Here is a 13,285-nt window from a genome sequence, read left to right as displayed (position 1 = left end):
ACAATCTGAAGACATTCATTATGTTCGCATTAACATGTTACAAGAGTTGGACACAACATAATTATTTAAGCCCATTTTATCATATTGGCTGATATTTTTTTCTTCAAAATATACATAAAACATTTTAAATAAGGATTCTTTGAGTTTGTGATGGTGACACTGCTTATAAATGACCTCAAACACAATACAAACTCTTAGTATTTATTTTCTCCATGTTTTGGATCAGCTAATTTATTGGTCTATCTCCAATTTAAATTCATACTTGTACAAAATAATGAAACTCACCATAATATTACCACAAAATACAGCCTCAAAAACTAGCGGAGTTGATTCACCTCACCTGCATGTGGTGTGGAACTCGAGTACTTAAACATTTTCATCAAACAAACATTCACATCGATGAGAATGACATTCAGCATTAATGTACATCCCTAATGGATTGCATAATATTATAAAAATGTATCTGCTATGTTACATTGTCAGCCTGTTTTCAGTTACTTTTTAACAACTAGTCAAAGTACTGCAGTATATTTAACCAGCATTCATTGTATTATCAGCTCACACTATTATTAAGTATAATTGTGTAATTAGAGGAAAATGTAGGCATGGCTACACACAGGAAGAAATGTCTGACACTTTTACCACTGCACAGAGAACTAACACAGTGACAAATGATACTGTTTGTAGCTGTGCTGTGATGTAGTATAAATGTTGAACTACTGTGTAGAAGATACAGAACTTGGGTGCAAGTTTGGCTCACGTTCATATTCATAGCCGGACAAAACCTGACTGTCCAACATATGTTTACATACATTGTCTATGTGTGTGGTCATAGATCATGGTGAGTGTGGACAGTAGTCAACAGCAGCAAAATGGGAACAAACACAGTGAGAACACATACATCAGAAAGCACCACCAACAGCAGCCAGGTACAAAATGCAGGCTACAAACACCAATCTGATGGCAGCTCAAAGACTCTACTACAAACTGAAACAGGAGGGAACAGAGAGATTAGAGCCGCTGTCCCAAAGGTGAACTACACAGGATGAATGCTTGATGAAAAAAAAAAAAAAAAAAAAGACAAAAACAAACAAAAAAGAAACCGCACATGAAACAAGAGCACATAAACAAACACTGCTTTCCTCAGTTGGTTTGGTGTGCATTTATGAGGGTGTCTGCATCTGTACATGGTGGGATGAGTGTGTGAGTGAAGCGTTGGCCATAGTAAAATATGTGTTTGTGAGTGGTGTCCCAGCAGGACAGCGATGTGTGCCAGCGCTGTGCTGGTTGAGGAGCCTGGGCAAAGGCCTTCAGGGGGAAAATCTGGCTGGGAGGGATGTTTGATTTAAATGAAAGAAGAGAGAAGAGAAGGAGACAGAGCAATGTTCAGGTACGTAAAGAAGAATGTTTGGGGGACAGAGAATGTGAGAGGAGGAGAAAAGAAGGGGAGAATAAGTGCAAGACCGATAGGAAATGCAGAAGAGGAAGAGAGATGTGAGGGATTTGGCATTTCTCTGTGGGTTCTGGTATCTCCGGTGAGCAGCACTGGGCCTCGGCAGACCACAGACACAGCGAGAGGGGTGGATGGGAAAGAAAACATAGGAGGTAGTGGATGAAAAATTTTTTTGAGCTGGCTAGCTGGCTGTCAGACACCTACCTCTGACTCACCAACCTCCTGCTAACTCTCCCCGTCTCTGTCCAGTAGGGAGGAATGAGTTTGGGCAGGAAGAGAGGCTGTTAAGAAAGAGAGGACTCAGGAGAAAGCAACGGGGTTTCCAGGTAATGATGTGTGAGGGCTAAACAGAGACACGGTTTTAGAAAGAAAGAGAGCGGCAGGGGGCAGATAGCTCTGATGGGCAACAGGACACAGCTGTATGAGAGATGCCTCCCCTCCATACTCTCCACTTGATTGTCTGATGGTGACTGTGTACGTGTGTGCGTGTGTGTGCGTCTAAAGTACTGCAGATACTTCACTTCCAATTTCAGTCGACATGCCACTTCTATCTCAATCTATCTCTCAGTCTGGCTCTTTCCACCTTTCCCTAAATCTCTCAATCTTTTCAGAAGAGCTCTGGGGTCTTCTCTCTCCCTCTCTCAAATGTCATTGTATGTTCCCGACGGCATTACTGGTTCACAAGCCAGTGTGGACACATCTCTGTTTGAACTTTCAGACACACTGGAGCTCTGACCTCTTTCCTTTCTGCAACAGTTTTTTATATAGTGTTCCTCAAAAGACAGAAAGAGCAGTGTGTCCCCTCCCTATCCCAGCACTGCAGTGTGTATCCTCTGCTAAAGCGTTGGGGGGTGGCAAACAATATTTAGATACATATAGAGCAGTGTCAGCAATTTTTTGTTTTTATCTGGAAATTAGTTTTCAGCTGGAACAGGGGAGCACTAGACAAAACCCAAGTGAGAACTAACTCGGTGCTATGTTTTCCAGCAGTGATTGATACGGCAATAATCTCAAAATATACAGGATATATTTAAATCAATACATCTTTGAAGTAGTATTATTTGATTGATTTAGTCGCTTGGGGGTAGTGCAACAAGCTGTAAACACAACATTGCCATATTATTACTTCATTGAAGTTGTTATGGTGAACTTGTTAGCACCTAATTAAACATCCAGCAGGTAGGAGCAACATTAGCATTCATTTGGAGACATATTTTTGGACATCGGAACCAAACAAAATCCAGTATTCGCTCTCCTTTTAGCTCAGTTTTGGTTTCCACCAACTCCTGAGGCTCTTTAGCTGCTAAATGTTCCACTCTGTTCATCATCATGATTGCAAACTTTGTCTGTCTGCCATTTGGTGCTTGACAAGTAGCATACAGCTGGTTTATTAGGGGTTTTTTTTTGTGAAAACAGCTGCCTGATGTTTCTGAGAATGACACTGATTAGAGTGAACTAACAAAGTAAAGTTGTGTGTTGTAAAACTATGACTACAACAATGATTTGGGTAATAATTCCCTGTGGGTTTGTCACATTACAGAGTTATTTAATCCATAGTATTAAAATATTATCCATTAGTGCAGCTTTAACATGAAAATAGATCTAATTTTGATTGCAGCACATCCGCGTAGGTGAGCAGGTATTATTGCTGTGTGTTTTGCTTGTAACTGAGATCATAATTCCTTACAGTTTTTTTCTCCCTATCTGGACCAGTTTATTTAATTTCTTACAAGTGGGCTCTCAGCTGGCCTGTAAAAGCTACAACTGTACCACAGGCATTTCCACACATGCACAATTCAGCACAGGCCTATTGAAAACCCTATCATATCTAAGCCTCTACAGCAAATGTGGAAGCATCAACAAGCAGGCGTAAAATTGAACGGAATTTCTTTTTTTTTTTATGTGTGGCAATGTGTGTATTGTATGGTTAAGTTGTAACACACAGTGTAACAACCATATTGGAGCTACAATATTGTGTTCTGGATCAAATCAATCCATTTTCACAGCAGCAGAGAACACAGTCGCACACTTTTTTTTTTTTCCCCCCCAATTCATATTTTGAATGTAGGATAATGGTGATGAAAACAGAAGCCCTGCACGTCTAGTGCCAAAAACAAACTGATACCCACCCAGTGTGCATAGCGAAACAAAGAAAATTAGTTTCTGTAGACGGCAATTTTAGATGTGCTAATTACACACAGTGAACGGCTGTGGCTAATGTGTGCAGTAAAAGCTGGATTGATGTGAGTGGGCATAAGGTGTCTGCCACAGATGATTTCCTCATGTAAATTTTAGTCTAGTTTTAACAGCTTTCTACAACAACTTTGAAATTGATTCTCAGTTTTTGAAAGGCTTGCATTGCTTGCGTTGAGCTGGGTTTGTAAATGTGAACAGGGTACTGCCACTGTAGTATAAGAGCGCTGTATGTTTTTAAGTGTCTGTACCTGCGCAGGCTGATCTCATGAGGGAAGAAAGCACTCAGTTGTTGCTGCTGAGGTTGTTTTTTTTTCCCGTATAGCTCTACTGTGCTCATTGTCCTTGAGCTCAGAGGATACCAACCTGGGACCAAGGCAAGGATGACATGAAAAAATAAAAACATTACACAGTGAAGAAGTGTCACTGGAAGAGAATAATGTATAGTGATAAAATACTAACAGTCTAGAAACAGATAATGAGGAGACGGTAACTGTGGATATAGTAATACTAATGCTCGTTACTGGAGGATCATATCCCAAATGTTGCTCTTGTTTGTCAGCTATCAAAATTTGAAAGACAAAAAATAAAAATGTAATCATAGTGCCAAAGTAGCTTTTCACTGAACAGCTGTTCCATTTTATCAGAAGGTAGCAGGGGTTGTGTACTTTGTGTGTCAAAAAAAAAAAAAAAAAAAAGGCAGGGGCAGGTTGACAATGTGCCAAATGAGAGCAGTATAAACTGAGAGGGGAGAAAAAGTTGAAGGTGAGACATTTACACAAATGCTTGTTGTGGTCTGATCATATCACTGATGACTAGCTTGTTTGTTAGCTACCACAGTTTGAATGACAAAAAATATAATGTGCTATAATTTAACAGCAGCTATCTGAGGAACATCTGCTCCGCTTTGTCTGCAAGTTGCACTGAGTGGGGATCATTAGCGACAAAAACATGAGTGCGTGGTAAGAAAAAAAAAAAAGTTTCAATAGAACAGAGGGCAGCACGCGTTAGAAAGACATTAAAGGCTTAGTTAGATTTATAATAACGTCTTTTTTTTTCGCTCAGTAGTCTTTCAGGAACTTTACTTTACTTTTCTGTTCCTGTAACATGTTTATGTGTTTTTATAAATGTATCCATGACTGCTGAAGTAGACACTGCAATCAAGGAAATCATAATACACGCATAGTATAGATATGATGTGATGGCAATACGACCAGGAGCAGGTTCAATATTAATCATGCAAAATGTGAATTTCAGAAATATTTTGGTGATCCGTGTATTGTCTAATAGGTCTACTCTGCTTCCTAGAAATGGGGGAAGAAAAAAAGAGTTATCTTGATTTTGCAGTTATCTTTCCTTCTCACGAGGTGTTTTAGCATGTTTTTCATGCTCCCAGAGGCAAAAAGAGTGCAGAGAAAAAATGACTGGTCTGAGGATTTAGTGCCTCTAAAACTGTGCCTTTGTGTGTGTGTGTGAGTTGTGTATACGCAGGTGTATGTCTGTGTGGGTGCACGTGTGCACACATGTACATGTGGGTGGGACAGGTTTCGGGAATAGAAGGTATCTATGCAGAGACAGAGGCAGGAGAGAGGAAGAGAGAGACAGATAATGAGAACCAGGGGGAGGTGATGCTGGCATGGGGAGAGGAAGACCAGAAATAGACATGCAAAGAGCAAGGTGTTGAGTCAGAAAATGAAAGAAGAGATGGCAGGCATGGGAGGAGGAGGGGGTAGAGACAGAGAGAAGTAGGGAGAAAGTGAGAGGAGTTGTGAAAACGTATAAGAGAGATGGAGGGACAGAAAGAGAGGGAGGAAGGGAAAGTGTGAAATGAAATTCAAAAAGAAAGGAGATGTCAAGTGGGAAATAAAGCAGGAGAGAGAGAGAGAGAGAGAGAAAATATAGGAAGAACTGTTTGAAAATGAAAGCATGGAAGATGTACTAAGAGCAAGATGTAGGGAGTAACAAAGACAGAGAGAGGAGAAAGAGACACAAGTGTACATGTGAGGTTGAGTCACACTGGGAACCGAGAACAAGCTGAAAGCATACAGAATTACAGCAGGAACCACTGGGAGCAACACACACACACCCACACCCACACACACACACACACACACAAAATCCTTTTGCATATGTGATGTAGTGATGCACTTCTCAAGTGTAGAATGAGAAAGCAAGGGCAAAGAGTACTTATAAAAGGCTCAAAGATAAAAGGAAGGAAAAAGAGAAGACGGAGATGGAGGTGGAAGGTTAAGCAGGCGAACCACAACATGCTTACAGAGACAAGCACTTAGCTACGCATACTATATGTATACAAAAACACACACTTTAAAAAAGAAGGGTTAATCTTTCCTTTCTTATTTCTTTCAATTTTTTCCTCCTATTCCCTATTCATAACATCTGGAATTGCTGCAAGAGTGACAGAGAGAGAGAGAGTGAGAATGAGGAGGAGACAGTGATGATGGCCGCGGAGGCCTGAGGAGAGTAATACTGTAGTGTGTGTGTGTGTTTATGCCTTAGAGAGATATAAGCCAACATTAACAGCCAGCTGGGGCAACATTTAATGGCATAGTTCACCATCAAAAACATATTGTCACTATAAAGTACCGGTAAGCAGCGGCAATTAGTGCCGCCTTGCCTGTCTGTTGCAGGATGTCTCTGTTCTGTCCACAGAAGTTTAACTAGCAGTTAACGCCGTACCATGTGTGTGACAGTGAGAGAGTGAGCTTAAAAGAAAGAAAGAGAGAAATTTGCAAATTAAAGGCCTGCTGGGCGTGTCTCAGTTCATTTGTGTGTGTGTGTGTGTTTAAGTCTATAGACTGATACGAGCCTGGAGCATAAACACTGTATGCATATTTAGAGTCTAAATGTGTCTATTTGTGTATGCACATGACCACCGGTTAAGTGTGTGAGCCCGCATGTACAATATCTCTGGGGTCCTTTTAAAAGACTGGGAGGCGGTAGCGACACCTAGTCGAGTGTATCTGCGTGTGACTTGATTGTCTCAGGGCCCAAAGAGACACAGCATCCACATTAAGCTGGATCAACATATGTGACGATCATACGAGTGAATGGAAATGTAGGATATGGGAAGACGAGGGAGGGAAACCAAAAGAAAGCATGGGAGAGGAGTGGAAATGGACAAAATTGAATTTGAACTTTCAAACGAGTTAATGAGATGAACTCCTTTACTGTCACAGCGATTCAAGACTAAAAATAATCTCTCCCCGAAAATATTTCCAAACACTAAACAAAAACCTAGCGACAGCATACAAGCAAACATTCTTCTCAAATAGGAAGTGAGTCACTGCTATTCTAGGTACAGAACAAGATCAAAAGTTGCATTTAAATATAGGCTTTAACCAGTCCATTGACTTTTTTTTATTTTTATCAGGGTTAATTTGCAGGAGAGCTTCCAAAGCCGATCCTCTGACTGTTAACACTGGACATGTTTATCAAGAAAGTTGGGTGTGCGTTCGTGTGTTGTACACCAGTGTGTGCCACCTCCTCCTCATCTGCCTCTCACACTTTCTGAGACTCCATGTCAACAAGATAACTCACATTGGTGCTTCAATCCTCTTCACTTAGCCCACCGAATCTGTTTAAAACACACACACACACACACACATAGACTCCCTTGAAGCGGAAAGGGTGATAGAAAGCAAAGGAGCTCTTAAAACTGATTAGGGTGTGGGGGGGGAAAGAGGCCCACTGCAGATGATGAGATACATTCAATTAAACAGGATAGGGTTCTACCGAGCCCAAGGGAGCCATGCCAAACCAGTAGGAAGAGAAAACCACCGGAGAAGGAAGATTTGTAATATCTGCGGTATATGTGTGTGGATGCCTTTGTATGTGTGTGAGATGAGCAGAATTGACAGATACATCTGGATGTTTGGCAGTCTGTGTATGATGTGTGTAAGCTTGTGTGTATGTCTGTGTGTGTGTGTGTGTGTGTGTGTGTGGGATGAGCTACAGCCCCCCTAGAGACAGCGGATGCGATCATATGTTGACGACGCGTCCTGATAGGTGTGATAAATGCTCCAACACGTCTGTGTCAAAGCGAAGGGTGATAATGTGTAATTTCTTGGAAGGGCCCCTCAGGGACAGATGTTGTGATATTCATAGTAAATGAGAAATGGATGGACAGTGTAAGAGGGAAAGAAAGAGACAGAGGATCACGGGGGAATTGGAAATACGGGCAGATAAAAACAAATAGAGACTATTAGTCAAACAGACAGACACTTACTCTAAGTTAATGACAGAAAGTTGTAATCTATGTACAGCCAATCTGCTTGCCAGAGTAGATGCATATCAATACTGAATGTTTATGGATATGGTTTTAACATACATGTGTTCAATATTGTGCTCCATTAACTCCATTGTGTCCTTGCACCATGCTCCTATATGTTTGAAAACCTGGAAATTGACAATATATTCACACACTAAATGTCTTATATGTTTATGTTGCTTTATGGAGAAAATAAAGTGAGCCTGATTCAATCTGAGTTTGTAATTTTCAGGAAGAGGTGAACTATGATCCTTTTTATAAAATGAGTAGTTTGGGAAGAATTTTTTAAAAAGATGTAAAATCGTATCTACATTTGGCTCGGAGCGAAAATTCAGACAGGCACATACGGTTGAAAGCAACTGGGGGAAAAAGGGGAGTGATACAAGCTTGAAATTTAAAAACCAACTTGAGGCAAAGTTGGCCTTTAAACTTCAAGTGTACTGATTGAGAGCACTTTAGTATGCTGCATGCTACACCACTGTAAATAGTAAATGGCAAATGGACTGTACTTGTATAGCGCCTTTCTAGTCTTCCGATCACTCAAAGCACTTTTTACACCATGTGTCACATTCACCCATTCATACACATTCATACGCTGAATGGGTACAGGGACTATCATGCAATGTCCCAACCTGCCCATCAGAGGGAATCTAATCATTCACACATTGATGGCACAGCCATCAGGAGCAATTTGGGGTTCAGTATCTCTCCCAAGGATTCGATATGCGCACTGGAGGAGCCGGGAATTGAACCGCCGATCTTCCAATTAATGGACGACCCCGCTCTACCTCCTGAGCCACAGCTACCCCTCAGTTAAATTCATTGCCTACATTTTCTGCATGACCCTAAAATGGAAACTAGTTAAAAAACAATAAGTTGCCCCCTCTCAATTAAAGCTGGTTAATAATCATTAATATTTTATATGAATATTAAATCAAATGACTTCTCAAAATGGTTTAGGTCATTGTTTTGCCAGTCCATATGCTTCAGTCCCAACAGCTTCCAACAAAACCTCATAACAATGTGTAGCTGATGCCAGTACAGCAGCTGATGTAAGTATCTACCTGCCCAGCCGAGCGCCAAAGCTACCACGTTTTTCTCAGGAGATGACAAACAAAAACAGATCTAAAAGTCTATAAAAATGTAATTTATATTTAATAGTCCTTTAAGAAAGACCTTCAAGTAAGTTTAATAATGATTAATGTTGCTCTGTGTATGCTGGATTTATAAGAAGGCAATTGTTTGCTAACATAAGTCACGTTATCTGTATTTAATCACGGTACTAATTGGACCAGATGGCACCGTCCTATGGTGACATGGTGTTGCTTGCTCTGTGTTTCTGTGTGGTTGCCAAAAACTTGAGTTGAATGTCTCCAAAACAAAAGAAGTAGTGGTGGACTTCCATAAGAGTCATAGTGGCCATCTACCTCTGGTCATACATGGTCAGGAGATTCAACAGGTGGAGCATTGCAAGTTCTTGGGCATAACAATATCCACTTTAAAGACAGCTGTTTTTCATAACACGGGAAGGTTATGATGTAGTTTTATCGTAGTGAGATCGAGAGCATCCTCGCCTTCGGAATAACTGTGTGGTATGGAAACACCTCGGCACAAGACGTGAAACGTCTGGACAAAATAGTACGCATGACATCAAAAATCATAGGCCTAGAGCTTCCATCCCTTCTTGAGATCTACACCATTAGACTAAAGAAAAAGGGACACAATATTCTTCAAGACTCCTGTCGCTCTGCTCACTATCTTTTTAACTTCCTCCCTTCTTTTAAAAGCCTGAGAAGTATCAGAACCAGAACAGCCAGATCCTGCAACTGCACCTATCCTGAGGCTGTTTGTGCCCTTAACTTTTAAATCATTAATGTGCTGCCTGCTTATTCCTGTCTGTGACATGCTGTAAAGGGTATGTATACCATGGTATACACCATAGCTGGTTGTTGTACTGATAGCTTGCCCGAGGGAGTGTTGTTTTAATTATTTATTATTGTTACTATTACTTAAATTACTTTTTATGTCCTAAGGCGTTCATTATATGTGAGTGGGGTTCCTGTTGTTCTTGTTCTGTGTGAGCTCAACAGACCAAATTCCTATCAACTATGTTGAAATGGCAATAATGTATTCAAACTTGAAACTTGTAATTTGAGCTTTTTTCAACCCTCTAGTGGTCCAAAATGCCTGAGCTTTAATGGAAGACCCTCTATTTTTCTTTTTGTTTGACATTCTATTCAGGAAGATGATTCATTTGGTATTTCAAAAACTTGCATAAAAGTCACTTGACAACTGACTGAAAGCACAGAGGCAGCGAGAGAGGGAGAATGACGAATGATGAAAGAAGCGGCACACACAGCAGGTAAATAGACCAGGTTTTCTTTCGTATTTTCCAACAGTATCCCAGGTGGAAAGTTTATTCTCTAGCACTGGGAGCCAGTCTGTTTAAAATCTATTACAGGGCTTGTGTCCTGCGGAGACCCACCAGCAATAGGCCCACAATCTATTTCTGGTTCCACCCTGAGTGGAAAAAAGAGGTCAGCTCCCAGTGAAGCCGACAAGATAGGCCGCACATTGTCTTCTCCAAGAAATTGTTGTTTTCCCCTAAGGCGGAAATTTTGGCTTTTAAATGTGAATGATTTGCTGATGAGTGAATTATTTGGCCACCGCACTAGATATTATAATGTCTTGTTGCTCATCTGTGTAGTTTTAACATCCCCTGATGTACTTTACTATGACATGGCAAAATGGAGACAACTGCAGTATAAGAGGGTAGCTGCACACACACAGCTCCACTAAAGGACTTTATTATTAAAGACATTTCAAAACATTCCTTTTCCTCCTCCTGGGTTACCTTGGGAGACACTCTCAAACCTTCAGAAAGAAAGGCCAAGTGTATTTAAAACACAGAAAACATAATTCACTGAGTCGAAATCTTATTTATGTGGTGACCTTTATCATGCTGTATCTAGTAAAGGCCAACAAAGTCAGATGAATACATCAGCTGGATATACTGGTAATAGATTAGCTGCCTCTTGATCAGTTGTTTTTGTATGCTGGGGTTAAGAAACATGAGCTGACTATGAAACACTTGCACAAACAGTTAGGAACAAAACAAGCAAACCAAAGACAGAGCAGGAGGGAACTGAGGAAAAGAGATAGTACAGATGCTGAATGAGGTATGTAACCGACCATAGAGACAGACAGGCGTCTGACTGACAGTGAGCCAGACACACAGACAGGAGGAGTTGAACCACACAGCAGGAGGGGTTCAGTCACTCCATGAGCCTCCACACAGAGAGAGGAAAGATGTCTCCGGTAGCCTATTCTGATCGAGGTAGAAATGAGTAACCAGTGGAGCCTGTCAGAGCAGATGGCTGAGAATCCATTAGCTAATAGTGGAGGAGCCTCCCAGCCAAACTAATGACGCCCTCATTACTACGCTGCACGCGCTTCCGCCCAGCCAATGGGCTCTGGCTGGGCCTTTGTGTGGCCCAAGATGCACCGACAGAAACGCGCACATGCAAAACACACATGCATATAAATACACTCCAACATGCATAAACACGTAAAAAACCTGCATGCCTTCCTGCATATTTCAAGGAAAGCACACAAACACGCATAAACATCTGTAACGTGATGTGAGCAGGAAGGGGTTGGGGCGAGGGGAGGCTGAATTTGCTGAGAGAGAAAAAGACAAAAATGTTTGGACTGAGAGACTATCCCATCCATCTATCCATTCTTCTGCACACATGACTGCCACCTCAAAATATGCCATCTGCTTTTCACAGCACGGAGAGATGAGGAGATGAAAAACGCAATATCACAGCTGCATAAATAATTTAGCCTGTGTGTGCTCTGCATGTGATAATGCACAGCTATTCATTCTGTCTATCTGTTTATAAACACGCTCGTGCTCAATGACGTGCAGATGCACGAGTTTGCACACGCGACAATCTTCAAGATAAAGACAATGAGACAAGGACAAAAGTTAGACAGCAGATGCGGTGAAAGCGGTTGTGGCTAAATGCTGTCTCACTCTGTTGAGCATTCCAGTTTCAGTATTGGTGAGAGGTGTTTATGTATATTTTAGTGCCACGGTGAATATTAAGAGGCGCTGACAGCTCTCGGGATCATCTCTGGGGCCAGATGAACTATATCGGCAATGTACGGCATCCTGTCAGAACAAAACAAAACACTATTTCTGTGCAGGAATGCTGATCTTGAGTGATGACCTGGATCAGCTTACCTTGCCACAGCCCATAGCGGGTGTTTCCACAGCAGGGGGAACAAGTCCTGGATGATCCCATTAAACAGCGGCAGGTCAGTAGAGGTCAGCTTAGCGATGTTCATGTCATTCATAGCCATTAACAGGTTCTGAGGACAGAGAGAAAAGAGCAAAGTCAAACATAATTTCCCCTCCTGTTGTTTGACCAGGTCTTGGTTCATTTGTAAGACCAGTTTAAAAGCCCCAGTAGCACCTACATTTGCATTTGGCAGTATAGATAGATAGAGCACTAAAAGAGAGATGACAGCGCAGCTTGAGTTCACATTCCAGCTCATGCAGTCATAGCAACAGCCTGCTATTCCCATGCAAGTTTGTCCTAGACCACTCAGCCATCAGGGCAACCCCACAGAGAGAAAGATGACAGCAGCTTGAATGACTAATATTACTCTGAAATGCAAGATAATACGCTTTTAAACAATGGAGACACATTGGGGTAAAAACTGAGAGATGTGACAGCCTATGTCTATTATTAGTGAGCAATTGGCTTACATTGCCCCAAAAAACCTGAAGAAAAGATTTTGTGATCAGGTACAAAATGATGAGGTCTTTTCAAGTTTGCTGTTTCAAGTTTTATCCCCTCTTTGATACATTTTTGATCACAGCCAGATCCCCTGTGGGGCGTTAGACACACATTTTCCTGGTGTCAAGCCTTCATCTACAGTCACTGTCTCATCAACACCCTGTATGAGTGTGTGTGCACAATTGTTTGTGTCTGTTTGGAGGCAGGCCGCAGAGCTTGGAGGACATGCAGAAGTGGAAAGGGTGATGTAGTCCTGTTGTAGAAAGTCTGTCTGGCAAAAAATGAGAATATGAGGTCAGGTAAGAGGTGAGAAGAGATGCATCCAGAACTCTACTGGCGCCAAGTGCCTGCTGGACCTTTCCTCAGTCTGTGAGACAGAGGTATGCAATCTGAATGAAAGGGTTAGCTTAGACAGTTTGGTGGAGCCAAAATAAAAGCAGGGTAATGGACAACAGCTGGTGTTTGATCTGTGTGTTTCTGCAACATTTTGGAAATGTTTCACATATATTTGGTTAGCTATGGCTCAGAGCTCCACTGGCTAAC

At 41.5% G+C, this 13,285-nt stretch overlaps 1 protein-coding gene across 7 annotated transcripts in view; it reads right to left on the bottom strand.

Annotated features, from left to right (window-relative positions):
• LOC121888825 overlaps window positions 1-13,285 on the bottom strand; it is a 149,165-nt gene that overhangs the window by 49,580 nt on the left and 86,300 nt on the right. For all 7 annotated transcript variants that reach the window (XR_006093316.1, XR_006093317.1, XR_006093318.1 and 4 more), the window contains exons 18-20: window positions 12,184-12,311; window positions 3,898-4,012; window positions 1,658-1,734 (exon numbers count right to left, since the gene is read on the bottom strand). The gene's annotated coding sequence lies outside the window, so the exon portion shown is untranslated. The remainder of the gene's footprint in view (window positions 1-1,657; window positions 1,735-3,897; window positions 4,013-12,183; window positions 12,312-13,285) is intronic.

This window comes from Thunnus maccoyii, chromosome 22 (assembly GCF_910596095.1).
Source record: "Thunnus maccoyii chromosome 22, fThuMac1.1, whole genome shotgun sequence".
Taxonomy (NCBI): Eukaryota; Metazoa; Chordata; class Actinopteri; order Scombriformes; family Scombridae; genus Thunnus; species Thunnus maccoyii.
The sequence above is the reverse complement of the archived record's forward strand: the minus strand, read 5'-3'. Positions and strand labels throughout refer to the sequence as shown.